The sequence below is a fragment of the Mus caroli genome, unplaced genomic scaffold, assembly GCF_900094665.2.
Source record: "Mus caroli unplaced genomic scaffold, CAROLI_EIJ_v1.1 scaffold_1822_U1_1, whole genome shotgun sequence".
Taxonomy (NCBI): domain Eukaryota; kingdom Metazoa; phylum Chordata; class Mammalia; order Rodentia; family Muridae; genus Mus; species Mus caroli.
Window position 1 is genome coordinate 115,130 of NW_018391066.1, and position 13,773 is coordinate 128,902.

The 13,773-nt window shown below is 36.9% G+C and overlaps 1 long non-coding RNA gene across 1 annotated transcript in view; it reads right to left on the minus strand.

Annotated features, from left to right (window-relative positions):
- The window catches only part of LOC115030352, a 90,800-nt gene that overhangs the window by 40,931 nt on the left and 36,096 nt on the right, over positions 1-13,773 (minus strand). Inside the window, exons 5-6 of the long non-coding RNA XR_003835929.1 lie at positions 9,662-9,752; positions 3,815-3,929 (exon numbers count right to left, since the gene is read on the minus strand). This is a non-coding gene — a long non-coding RNA (uncharacterized LOC115030352). The remainder of the gene's footprint in view (positions 1-3,814; positions 3,930-9,661; positions 9,753-13,773) is intronic.

Genomic DNA, 13,773 nt, shown 5'->3' on the forward strand with positions numbered 1-13,773 from the left:
CTTTCTGACCTGCTTGAGTTCCAGTCCTGACTTCCTTTGGTGATGAACAGCAGCATGGAAGTGTAAGCCGAATAAACCCTTTCCTCCCCAACTTGCTTTTTGGTCATGATGTTTGTGTAGGAATAGAAACCCTGACTAAGACAGGGGATTATATTTGAAAGTTAAATAAATAAAATAACACATAATAGTGAAAAAAAGTGAAATCTTCCAAGGTTCACACTATGTAACTTATGAGTTTATGAGGAAACTGACAGAGGATTTATAATTTGTTATTTTCAGGGCTGTGTGCTCAGGAAATCATTACCCAGCAAGGATGATGACTTTCTCATACATTAAATGAGACAGCCAAGCTCTGATACTAGACTTGTTCTATATTTTCTAACATTTTAAAAGGCTGCACACTTTAAGTGTGTATTTCCCTACAATAATATTTGAACATGTGGATACTAGAGTAAGGATCCCCTGCCTTTCTTGTCATTTAATGAGGCCATGAAAACAAACTTCAAACCCAGCTATGGTTTCTATTTACCAGGTGGCACAGATAATTGATATAGATGGCTGCTGTTTGATTTGGAATAGAGTAATAAACAGAACTTTGGTCTTTTGCTATATTTCTTCCTTTTTAGCTCCCCGTTTTCTCAACATTCTCTGAGCATTAGATAATGTTAAATAAATGACACATGATTTTTACACTATTGTGTTTACTGAATGCTGAAGAACATTTTGACATCATTGTCTCTGGAAAATAATTATTGAAAATCTGTTGAATCTTTTTATACGAAGAAAGGTGGTATTAGCACAAATAAATGTGCCAAATTCTCATGATATAGTCCACAGAACTACGAAAAAAGTTTAACAAGCTGAAAGGCCAATTGAGGATGCATCAATCACTCTTGGGAGGGAGAAGAATGTAAACACAGGAGCGGGAAGGGTGTGGTGGTTCTTAATGGGAAAGGTAACAAAGAAGGGGAAGAGGGGAAGATGATCAGATATTGTGTTGGAGGAAAAAGGATTGAAGCTATAAGGGCAAAGATAAAGGATGGAAATAGTAAATACTGTGACATATGTGGTGGTAGAGAGAATTTCAGGACGCAAAGGGAAGGAACATAGATAAAATGCCCTAAAGTAGGGAGAGAGAAGTTGTAGAGCCCACATCCACCAGAAAGGCAGGGCATCAATTGAGGGATAAGGTTGACATGTCACAGTCAAAAACTCTGATCCATTTTTTTTTCTCTGAAAGAACCACAGGGATAAAATGGAGAAGAGACTGAGGAAAAGATGGTCCAATGACAGGCAAAATGAGGGATCCAGCCCAAGGGGAGATCCAAAGGCCTGACAGTATTACTAAGATTATAGAGTCCTCACAAAAAGGGGTCTGTCATGACTGCACTACTAAACACCCAAAAAAGCAGCTGAAAGAATCAGATGCAGAATTTACATCCAACCAATGGGCTGCTGACCCCTGTGGTTCAATTAGGGAAAAGCTGGAAGAAGCTGAGGAAGTGGTGAACCTGTAAGAGGGCCAGCAGTCTCTATTATCAAGGAACCCAAGGTCTCTCAGATACTGGGTCACCAAACACACAGCATATATCAGCTAATATAAGCCCACCAACACATATAGAGCAGAGCACTCTCGGGTCTGGGTTTAGTCACAGAAGGCACACCAAACCCTTAGGAAACTTGAGGTCCCAGGGAGTGGGGAGATCTGGTGGGATGGGGGATGTGGTGATATTCTCATATAGAAGGCAGGTGGGGAGGTGGTATGGGATGTGGTAGAGTGAGATGCAGGACCAGGAGGGGGTGAAATCTGGAGTGTAAAAAAAAAAAAGTATAATAAAAATGAAAATAAATAAACAATGGTGATTTAAATAATGAAAGTTAAGAAAAGGACACCTGAAATAATAGATGTGGAATATAGTAATATGAGAATGAACACCAATTTTATCTTATATTACATTTAAAAAATCAATATCAGATGATTCTTCACTGGAGACTATGACTTCATTATTCACAAGTAATTGCATAAATGGCCCATATCAATAAACATCAATACTTTACTCAACCAGAATGAAATTTGATCCAGTAAGGAATTTATTGCTATGTAAAACCCAAATAACTTGACTGCACTTAATAGCAAATGCATATAGATGGGAAAGTCGAACTATGAAACATGGAAGACTCCTAAATGACTATAATTTGAATTTAGTGATGTCTTAGTGGTACCTATAGAGGATATATGAGCATTATCCCAATGTATATTTTATACTAGTCCTATATTTACATAACCAAGCCCCTCATCCACAACTATGAGAATCCTGAGAAACAGAACCTTTCTTCCATTCAGTCCAGGAATGTAATCAATCAATTTGATAATAGAATTTATTCATTTATAATCCTTCCTCTAAGGAATGGGAGAAGAAAACTACTATGGAGGCAACACATTATTATCAAGTCCATTCACAATTTAAAACATGAGGGCCTAAGCAATTATCTGCTTTTTATAGGTGTGCACTTTCTACACTAACAGGCAAAGACTATTGTCAACTTTTTAGGCATCACTTGTTCAACACCAAATAGACCTCCCAAAAATTTTGTCTTTAACCATTTTCAGCTAATATTCCCCACTTGGTTATTCAGATGCACATTCATTTCTCTTGATGAGCCCCCAAATCTGATAAATCCTCAAAGTTTGTCATTATGATACCTACAGAGAAATGAAAAAAAAAATACTGAAGTTGGTTAGAAAAATAAGGCCAGTAATCCACAACCCTATAATTAACTACGGAATTACCAGGACAACAGAGATAATAAACTTGGTAAAGACTTTGCTAAGAAAATTTTCTGTTCTAAGCAAATGTTAATTAGTTAAAACCTACTGATTAGCCAACATTAAATGTAGTCCAAGTATGATAGAACATGACAGAATCAACCTATTAGCATCAAATGATTCTTCCACATATCAAAATGTAGATGAAAATAAATGCAACCTAGGCTATTCCACTCTGAACAAGAAAAGAGACTTAAATTTTATAAAATTTTCACAGAACACACAAGTGCCACAGGATGATATCTAAGAAACATAAGTAATTAAATTATTCAGTAATGCTAAATAGTGATTAAGGCAAAGCAATACTACTAAAGTAATATACAAACTATGACTCATGGAAACAGAGTGGTGAGTGGGAACTTTAGTATGTTGAGATTCAAAAGTCAAAAACAAAAGAAAAATAATAAGAAAAAAGAATAGAAATTCTTTTATGTTAAGCTTTTTCATTGCAGTATGTACAAAATCTGTGGCTTTAATGTTCTTAAAGAGTGATGTGTACATATGTGTAAGTATGAACATAAAACTATGTTTATCCCCAACAATAACAATATAAACCTGATGTTAGAATTTGGATTGAAATGTAATGTGAAATATCTGAGACCTTTGATGTTAGCAAAATGATCACAAAGGAGAATTGCAGTGTTAGGGTTATAACACTCTCAGAGGGCATTGGCAAAATAGGTAAGATGATGTCAGAGAATGTTCCAGAATGTCTCATGGTGTCACGTGAGAATAGATATCCTGATATAAAAATCCTTTACAGATATGATCCCCCAAAGCAAGTTATAGAGCAACAGGTTTCCTGCCTCTGTCAAATACTGAAGGCTGAACTAATACATCATCCTTGCAGATGAAGCAGAACTCCAAGGCTGAGTCCTGAACTATAGATCATAAAAATGAGACAATGACCATAAACAACAACAAATACATTGCATAGAAAAGAGGAGCAGTTTCATTCAGAGCATGTGAAGAATCATAGCAAGTTACCTGACCATGATGACGTTTTCTTTTCCCTTTCATCTGCAAATTTCCAGAGCACTCCTTCTTCTCCAAGAAGCAGCTTGTTGTCAATCTGCAGGAAGCACCTGGTCCTTACTGAGAGCTAGACAACAACCAGGAATATTACTCGAAAAAATTTTATGTGAGTAGATTTCTTTAGCTGTGGTTGTAGCTGACTGGCTGAGTATACGTAGCAAATAGAGAAAAGGTTTCGGACCAATCAGGAGAGACATCTCAAATATGATAAAAAAGGCAAAAGCCTGTTGTTACCATGGAGATTTTTCCAACAAAGCTCCTCCATCTTTTCTCCCCCCTCCATGTCTGTTGCACCAGGAATAAAAATGACAGAGAACTATGAGGAGAAAGACCAAATTTTACGTAGCCATTCTTTGTTTTCTGGCTCTAATCAAAAGCATAGAAAATTGTCCAGTAATGCCTGTGCCTTTGTGACTGAATCTGGCTAAGTGTGTCTATAATAAAGCCTCCATTTGTGTCTCGGGACTGCTGCTTGTAATCAAGGCCTGTCACGTGCACACACGAGGTAAACCTTTGTAATCTTCCTGTGCCAATATCATGAGGAGCAATGGTTATTTGGAAATTTATAACACTAGTTGATATATTTATGCAGATTACAACTTAAAAACAATACACTTTAATTACCTAAGGGCATAGTTTTGTCCAGTTTAATCAAGCAATTATCAAAGACATAACACATTGCATGCTAAATTATGATGGTAAACAAATATGAAGAGGAGTTTATTTTAGAAAAGCAATATGCAAAACAGATATACTATAATCATTTCTTTGTGTGTACACATATTTGTCTTTTTATGCAGAGAGGCAGATTGTGTATATTGGTATGGTTTCTATTTAATTATTTGTAGAATTGTTATTGAGATGTAATTATTTTCTAAACATTTTACTTAATATTCAAATTTCATAGAATGTCTTTAAAAATATAACCATTGTATACAATACATTAAGGTTATCCATAGTATCTATAACAAATAATATATTGCCACTCAATTCAAATTCTTTATTTATGCATATTCTTTTGAAAAATGTTTTATTAGATATTTTCTTCATTTACTTTTCAAATGCTATCCCTATACGCTCTCCCTGCCCTGCTCCCCAAACCCACTCCCACTTCCTATCCCTGGCATTTCCCTGTATTCTAGCGTATAATCTTCACAAGATATAGGGCCTCTCCTCCAAAAATGGCCAACTAGGCCATCTTCTGCTACATATGCAGCTAAAGACATGAGCACTGGGGGAACTGGTTAGTTCATATTGTTGTTCCTCCTATAATGTTGCAGAACCCTTCTGCTTGTTGGGTACTTTCTTTAGCCCCTCCATTGGGGGCCTTGTGTTCCATCCAATAGATAACTCTGAGCATCCTCTTTTGTATTTGCCAGGCATTGGCATAGCCTCATAAGAGACAGCTATATTAGGGCCCTAGCAGTAAATTCTTGCTGGCATATGCAATAATGTCTGGGTTTGGTGGCTGTTGATGGGATTGGTCCCCAGGTGGGGCAGTCTCTGGATGGTCCTTCCTTCCGGATCAGCTCCATACTTTGTCTCTGAAACTCCCTCCATGCATATTTTGTTCCCCATTCTAGGAGGAACGAAGTATCCACACTTTGGTCTTCCTTCTTCTTGATTGTAATGGGTTTTACATGTTGTAACTTGGTTATTTTAAGTTTCTGGGCTAATATACAATTTTCAGTGAGTGCATATCATGTGAGTTCTTTTGTGATTGAGTTACCTCACTCAGGATTATATCCTTCAGATCCATTCATTTGCCAAAGAATTTCATAAATTTATTCTTTTTAATAGCTGAGTAGTACTCCATTGTATAAATGTACCACATTTTCTGTATCTATTCCTCTTTTGAGGGACATCTGGGTTCTTTCCAGCTTCTGTATATTATAAATAAGGCTGCTATGAACATAGTGGAGCATGTGACTTTATTACAAGTTGGAACATCTTCTGGGGTTGTGTCCACGATGGGTATTGTTGCATCCTCTGGTAGTACTATGTCCAATTTTCTGAAAAACTGCCAGACTGATTTCCAGAGTGGTTTACCAGCTTGCAATACCACAAGCAACTGAAGAGTGTTCCTCTTTCTCCACATCCTCCCAGCTTCTGCTGTCACCTGAATTTTTGATCTTAGCCATTTTGACTGGTGCGAGGTGAAATCACAGGGTTGTTTTGATTTGCCTTTCCCTGATGATTAAGGATGTTGAACATTTTTTTCAGGTGCTTCTAGGCCATTTTGTATTCCTCAGTTGAAAATTCTTTGTTTAGCTCTGTACCCCATTTTTAATGAATTTCTGGAGTCCAGCTTCTTGACTTCTTTGTATATATTGGATATTAGTGCCTTATCAAATTTGGATTAGTAATGATCCTTTCCCAGGCTTTCGTGGCCTTTTTGTTTTATTGACGGTGTCGTTTGCCTTACAGAAGCTTTGCAATTTTATGAGGTCCCATTTGTCAATTCTCAATATTAAAACACAAGCCATTGCTCTCCTGTTCAGGAATTTTTCCCCTGTGCCCATATCTTCAAGGGTTTATCCCACTATCTCCTCTATAAATTTCAGCGTCTCTGGCTTTATGTGGAGTACCTTAATCCACTTAGTCTTAAGCTTTGTACAAGGAGAGAAGAATGGATCAATTTGCATTCTTCTACATGATAAATGCCAGTTGAGTCAGCACCAATTGTTGAAATGCTGTCTTTTTTTCCACTGAATGGTTTTAGCTTTTTTGTCAAAGATAAAGTGAACATAGGTGTGTGGGTTTATTTCTGGGTCTTCAATTTTATTCCAGTGATCAAAGTGCCTGTCAATGTACCAATACCATGCAGTTTTTATCGCAATTGTTCTGTAGTATATCTTGAAGTCAGGGATGGTGATTCTACCAAAGGTTCTTTTATTGTTGAGAATAGTTTTAGCAATCCTAGTTTTTTTGTTTTGTTTTGTTTGTTTGTTTTGTTTTTCCAGATGAATTAGCAAATTGCCCTTTCTAACTCAGTTAAGAATTGAGTTGGAATTTTGATGGGGGTTACATTGGATCTGTAGATTGCTTTTGACAAGATAGCCATTTTGACTTTGTTAATCCTGCCAATCCAGGAACATGGGAGATCTTTCCATCTTCTGAGATCTTCTTCAATTTCTTTCTTCAGAGACTTGAAATTCTTATCATACAGATCTTTCACTTGCTTGCTTAGAGTCACACCGAGGTATTTAATATTTCTTGTGACTATTGTGAAGGGTGTTGTTTCCATAATTTTTTTCTAACACTGTTTATCATTTGAGTAGTGAAAGGCCACTTATTTGTTTGAGTTAATTTCATATTCAGCTACTTCACTGAAGCTTTTTTATCAGGTTTAGGAGTTCTCTGGTGGAAACTTTATGGTCACTTATATACTATCATAACATCTGCAAATAGTGATATTTAGCTTTCTTCCTTTCCAATTTGTATCCCCTTCATCTCCTTTTGTTGTCTAATTGCTCTGGCTAGGACTTCAAGTACTATACTGAATAGGTAGGGAGAAAGTGGGCAGCATTGTCTAGTCCCTGATTTTAGTGGGATTGCTTCCAGCTTCTCTACATTTACTTTGATGTTGGCTACTGGTTTGCTGTAGGTTGCTTATATTATGTTTAGTTATGAGCCTTGAATTCCAGATCTTTCCAATAGTTTTATCATGGATGGGTGTTGGATTTTGTTAAATGTTTTCTCAGCATCTAATGAGATGATCATGTGTTTTTTTTTTTTTTTTTTTGAGTTTGTTTATATAGTGGATTATGTTGATGGGTTTCCATATGTTAAACCATCCCTGCATCCCTGGGATGAAGCCTATTTGATCATGATGGATGATCATTTTGATGTTTGCTTGGATTTGCTTTTCGTTTTTTTTTTTAATTTTAAATATTTTTATTACATATTTTCCTCAATTACATTTCCAATACTATCCCAAAAGTCCCCCATAGCGCCCCCCACTTCCCTACCCACCCATTCCCATTCTTTTGGCCCTGGCATTCCCCTATATTGGGGCATATAAAGTTTGCAAGTCCAATGGGCCTCTCTTTCCAGTGATGGCCGACTAGGCCATCTTTCGATACATATGCAGCTAGAGACAAGAGCTCCGGTTAATTAATCATGTTGTTCCCCCTATAGGGTTGCAGATCCCTTTAACTCCTTGGGTACTTTCTCTAGCTTCTCCATTGGGAGCCCTGTGATNCATCCAATAGCTGACTGTGAGCATCCACTTCTGTGTTTGCTAGGCCCCGGCATAGTCTCACAAGAGACAGCTATATCTGGGCCCTTTCAGCAAAATCTTGCTAGTGTATGCAATGGTGTCAGCGTTTGGAAACTGATTATGGGGTGGATCCCTGGATATGGCAGTCTCTAGATGGTCCATCCTTTCATCACAGCTCCAAACTTTGTCTCTGTAACTCCTTCCATGGGTGTTTTGTTCCCAATTCTAAGAAGGGGCATAGTGTCCANACTTTGGTCTTCATTCTTCTTGAGTTTCATGCGTTTAGCAAATTGTNTCTTATATCTTGGGTATCCTAAGTTTTGGGCTAATATCCACTTATCAGTGAATACATATTGTGTGAGTTCCTTTGTGATTGTGTTACCTCACTCAAGATGATGCCCTCCAGGTCTATCCATTTGGCTAGGAATATCATAAATTCATTCTTTTTAATAGCTGAGTAGTACTCCATAGTGTAAATGTACCATAATTTCTGTATCCATTCCTCTGTTGAGGGGCATCTGGTTTTTTCCAGCTTCTGGCTATTAATACTTGGGGTTAATTTGCTTCCTTTTGTTCTAGAGCTTTTAGGTGCTCTGTCAGGCTGCTAGTATATGCTCCCTCTAGTTTCTTTTTGGAGGCACTCAGAGCTATGAATTCTCATCTTAGGAATTCTTTCATTGTGTCCCATACGTTTTGATATGTTGTGAGTGGGGGGCGCTATGGGGGTCTTTTGGGATAGTATTGGAAATGTAATTGAGGAAAATATGTAATAAAAATATAAAAAAAAAAAAAGTGTAGATTTCCCTACAGTAAATTATTTGAACATGTGGATTCTAGAGTAAGGATCTCCTGCCTTTCTTGTCATTTAATGAGGCCATGAAAATATACTTCAAACCCAGCTATGGTTTCTATTTTCTATTATGTTATTGGCACAGATGATTGATATAGAAGTCTGCTGTTTGTTTTGGAATAGAGTAATAAACAGAACCTCGATCTTTAGCTCTATTTCTTCCTTTTTCAGCTCCCCTTTTTCTCAACATTCTCTGAGTATTAGATAATGTTAAATAAATGGCACATGATTTTCACACTACTGTGTTTTACTGAATGCTGAAGCACATTTTTGACATTATCTCTGGAAAATCATTATTGAAAATCTGTTGGATTTTTCAGTTCAAAGAAAGGTGGTATTAGCACAAACAAATGTGCAACATTCCCAGGATAGAGTTCACAGAAGTAAAAAGGTTTAACAAGCTATATAGCCAAGTGAGGATGCATCAATCCCACTTGGGAGGGAGAAGAAAGCAATCACAGAAGGGGGAAAGGGAGGAAGGGTCCTTATTGGGAAAGCTGACAGGGAGGGGAAGAGGGGAACATGATCAGTTATTGGGAGGGGGGAAAAGGACTGAATCCCTGAGGGCCAACATAAAATATGAAAACAGTCAGCTTCAGAAGGTATGAGGTGGGATTACCCTCCAGAATATACTAGGGACCTGGGAGGTGAGAGTATATCAAGACTCAAATGGAGGGACCTTAAAGAAAATGCCCTAAATTAGGGAGAGAGAAATTTTAGAGCCTACCTCCAGCAGAAAGGCAGGGCTGCAAATGAGGGATAGTGTTCCAATCCCACAGTCAAAAAATCTGATCCATGATTATTCCTCTCTGAAAGAACTACAGGGAAAAATGGAGAGGAGTGTTAGGAAATTGAGGCCAAGGGACAGGCTCATAAAGGACTCAGCTTAAGGGGAGGTTCTAAGGCCTGATACTATTACTGAAGCTATGGAGTGTTCACAAAAGTGGCCTATCATGACTGCACTCCAAAATACCCAACAAGCAGCTGAAAGAGTCAGATGCAAATATTTGCACCCAACCAATAGACAGAAGCTGCTGGCTCCTGTGTTTGAATTAGGGAAAAGCTAGAAGAAGCTGAGGTGAAGGATGACCCTGTATTAGGATAAGCATTCTCAATCAACCTGGACTCCTAATATCTCTCAGAAACTGGACTACCAACCAGGCAGCATATACTAGCTGATATGTGACCCTCAGCACATATAGATCAGAGTACTGTTGGGTCTGTGTTCAGTAGGAGAAAATGCACCTAACCCTCAACAGATTGGAGGCCCCAGGTGGTGGTGTGACCTGGTAGGAGAGAGGGTGTGGAGTTTGGAACATTCTTGTGTGGAAGATGGGTGGGGAGGATGTGCAGGATGGGGAGGAGCAGGCAGAAATAAAATCTGTAGTGTAAAATAATGATTCAATGAAATAAGTAAAAAAAAAATAGGTGAAGCAAATGACAAAGTATTGATAGGTGTGAAATATTGTAATAGCTCATGAGAACAAACATGAGTTTAGGGATTTTATCTGGTACTACATTTAATCAATCAATACCAGGTGATAGTTCACTGGAGACTATGACTTCTTTCTTCACAAGTATTTGTATAAGTGACCTGTAAAAATTAATATTGTTTCATCCAACAGAATGGACATTTAATCTAATAAATCTATTTCCGTGTAAAACTCTTATATCTTGATTGAACTTGATAGCAGATACACATTGACAGGCACTTCTAACTATGAAACATTCAAGATTTCAAAGTGACTAGGATTTGAGCTTCAGTATACCTTCATGGTACCTAAAGAGGATATAGCTCTCTCCCAATGCATACTTATGACTATTCTTATATTTATATATGCATATCCTTCATCCACACTATCAGAATTCTGAGAAACAGAACGTTCCCTTTCATTCAGTCCTGGAATACAACCAATAAATTTGATAACAGATTTTATTCATTTAGAATAATTCCTGCAAGGAATCTGAGAAGAAAACTACTATGAAAGTAGCACATTACTATTGTGTCCATTCACAATTTAAAACACTAGGGCCTAAACAATCATCGGCATTTATTGGTGTGCACTTTCTACAATAACAGACAAAGGCTATTGTAATCATTTCCAGTCAACTTATTTGCTATCACTTGTGCAACACACAATAAACCTTCCAAAAATCCTACTACAAACTCTGTCTTTAACCATTTTCAACAAATATTCCCTGCTTGGATATTCAGATGCACATTCATTTCTTTTGAATGAGTCCCCAAATCTGATAAATCCTCAAAGTTTAGCATCATATTTGATTCATAGAAGAAGAATAAAAATGATGGATAGAACAGTAAGACAAATTACTGAGCCAAAACCCTATAGTTAACTATAGAGTTCTGTGATGGTTTGTATATTCTTGGACCAGGGAGTGGCACCATTTGGAGGTGAGGACTTGTTGGACTAGGTGTGACCTGGTTGGAGTAGGTGGTTGGAGTAGGTGTGTCACTGTGGGCGTGGGCTAAATATTCTCACGCTAGGTGCCTGGAAGTCAGTCTTCCACTAGCAGCCTTTGGATGAAGACATAGAACTCTCAGCTCTGCCTGTGCCATGCCTGCCTGGATGCTGCCATACTCCCACCTTGATGATAATAGACTGAACCACTGAACCTGTAAGACAGCCCCAATTAAATGCTTTGGTCATGGTGTCTGTTCACAGCAATAAAACCCTAACTAAGACAAGTTCCTAGGACAATAGAGATGATAAACTTTGTCAAGATTTTAATAAGAACGTTTTGTGTACCACTCCCTGCTTGTTGCATCAGGAATAAAAACGAAGATGAAGTAGAAGGAGAAAGACCAAAATATTATGTAGTTACTGTTAGGTTTCTGGCTTTAATTATAAACGGAGAAAAACTGTCCAGTAGTGCCTGTGCCTTTCAGCATGTATCTGCCTAATTGTACCTATAATAAAGCTTGCATTTTTTTCCCTAGGGATTGCTGCTTGTAATCAAGGGCTGTCAAATGCACACCATTGTTGACTATTTTTAAATCTTGCTGTGCCAGTATCCTGAGAATCTATGCTTACTTGGAAATGTATCACACTTGTTCATATATTTATGCACATTAAAACTTACACTTGAAATTTCTAAAGACATTCTTGTGTCCAATTTTCTAATACTATTTACCACACAATACACCTTGTCTTAAGTTAAAATAAGGGTAAATAATTATTAAGAGGAGTTTAATTTGGATAATAAAATCCAAAATCTAGAAATATTACAATGATTTCTTTGTGTGTATATGCATGTGTGTGTGTTTATACAGACTGACACATTTTCTATATGAGTACAGTGTCTATATGAGAATTCACAGAATTGTTATTAAAATGTCATTTTGTAAATACTTAACATAATATTCATATTTCATATAGTGTGTTAAAATTAAAACCAAAACATATAATACATTCAGGTTACTCACAATATCTATAATTAATAATCCATGGGCATTTAATTTGATCTCTTTTTAATACAAACTCAGTCGATTTATCAGTTTTGATATGTGCTGAGATGCAGAGAGATCTACAGGAGTACCAGTACCCTCTGATGTTAATCTTCCCTGAAAATATTATTTTCCCTCAACAACCAGTTTATCAAATGCTAACAACTACTGAAAGTTTTTTCCATCCCAAATCTGGTGCCTTCCTGTACAGTTATCCTCAAGTTTCAAGTTTATATTTTGCATACTTGACTGAAATTTTAGGAGATATGACTATGTTTATGCTGTTCCCCTGTGAGAAGCCAACATGTAGCTTTAACAATCAAAGAAGAAAACTATCTTATATCCTCCATGTCACAAGTGAACATTCTGACAGAGTACACACCTGTGTTTAATATAATTCCAATGGTCTCCAACTTTCTTTCTTTTGAGAAGCAGTAATTTGTAACAAAAAGTTTAAATGCATACCACGATTGCCATTTTCATTGTACAGGATTGGTTAATGTTAATGGCTGAAAATTCATTACAGTTTGAATAAATATATGCGCCCAGTAATATAGATATAATACAATTATTCAATCATTATTAAAAGAAAAACACATGTTAAGAATAAGAATTATTTTATTCACTTCTACAATGTCCATCATTCTATTATAGTCCTGATGTTTCAAATATTTCCCAACATAACCCATATAATGATTTGTCTCTCATTCAATCAACTTTTGTTTTGCTGGCTTGTTGTTGCTTTGTTCTTTTCTTCACGTGACTTGCTGTTTTTCTTTGGTTTTGCATTGTTTGAATTTTGCAGAAAAGCACTATGTAGATCTCATAAACTGATGGTTGCTAAGTAAGGCAGAGATCAACAAGTATAAAATATCTAAATACCTATGTCTGTGGCCTATCTATTTCTCTTATTCACCCAATACTGTCAGTTAAGGGTTCTGACTCATGGAGTTAGTTTACATTATGGCAAATCTAATGATAGGTACTTACTTCCACAAGATTTGTGCTATATTTGCCCTAGATGTTTTGCATGTCAGTCATAATTATTGATCAAAGATTTTGATATTGATTTGGGGCTTATATTTCTTTTTTTTTGTATCCTACAAAAAATATCCCCTACCAAATGAGAATAATATGTAGAAAAGAACGTTCAATTTTAGGCACCTATTCAACTTCTCTGTTTTTAGTTAGTTCTGTAAGTGTTGTTGTTACCAATGACATTTTTGAAGCTTCCTTTTTGCAGGATATGAAAACATATACAGAGGCCCAAACCAAATATTAAGCACAGAGAGTGTCAAGAGAGAAAATGCCAGAGAGAGACAGAGACAGAGAGTGAATAGAGGAGAGGAGAGGAGAGGAGAGGAGAGGAGAGG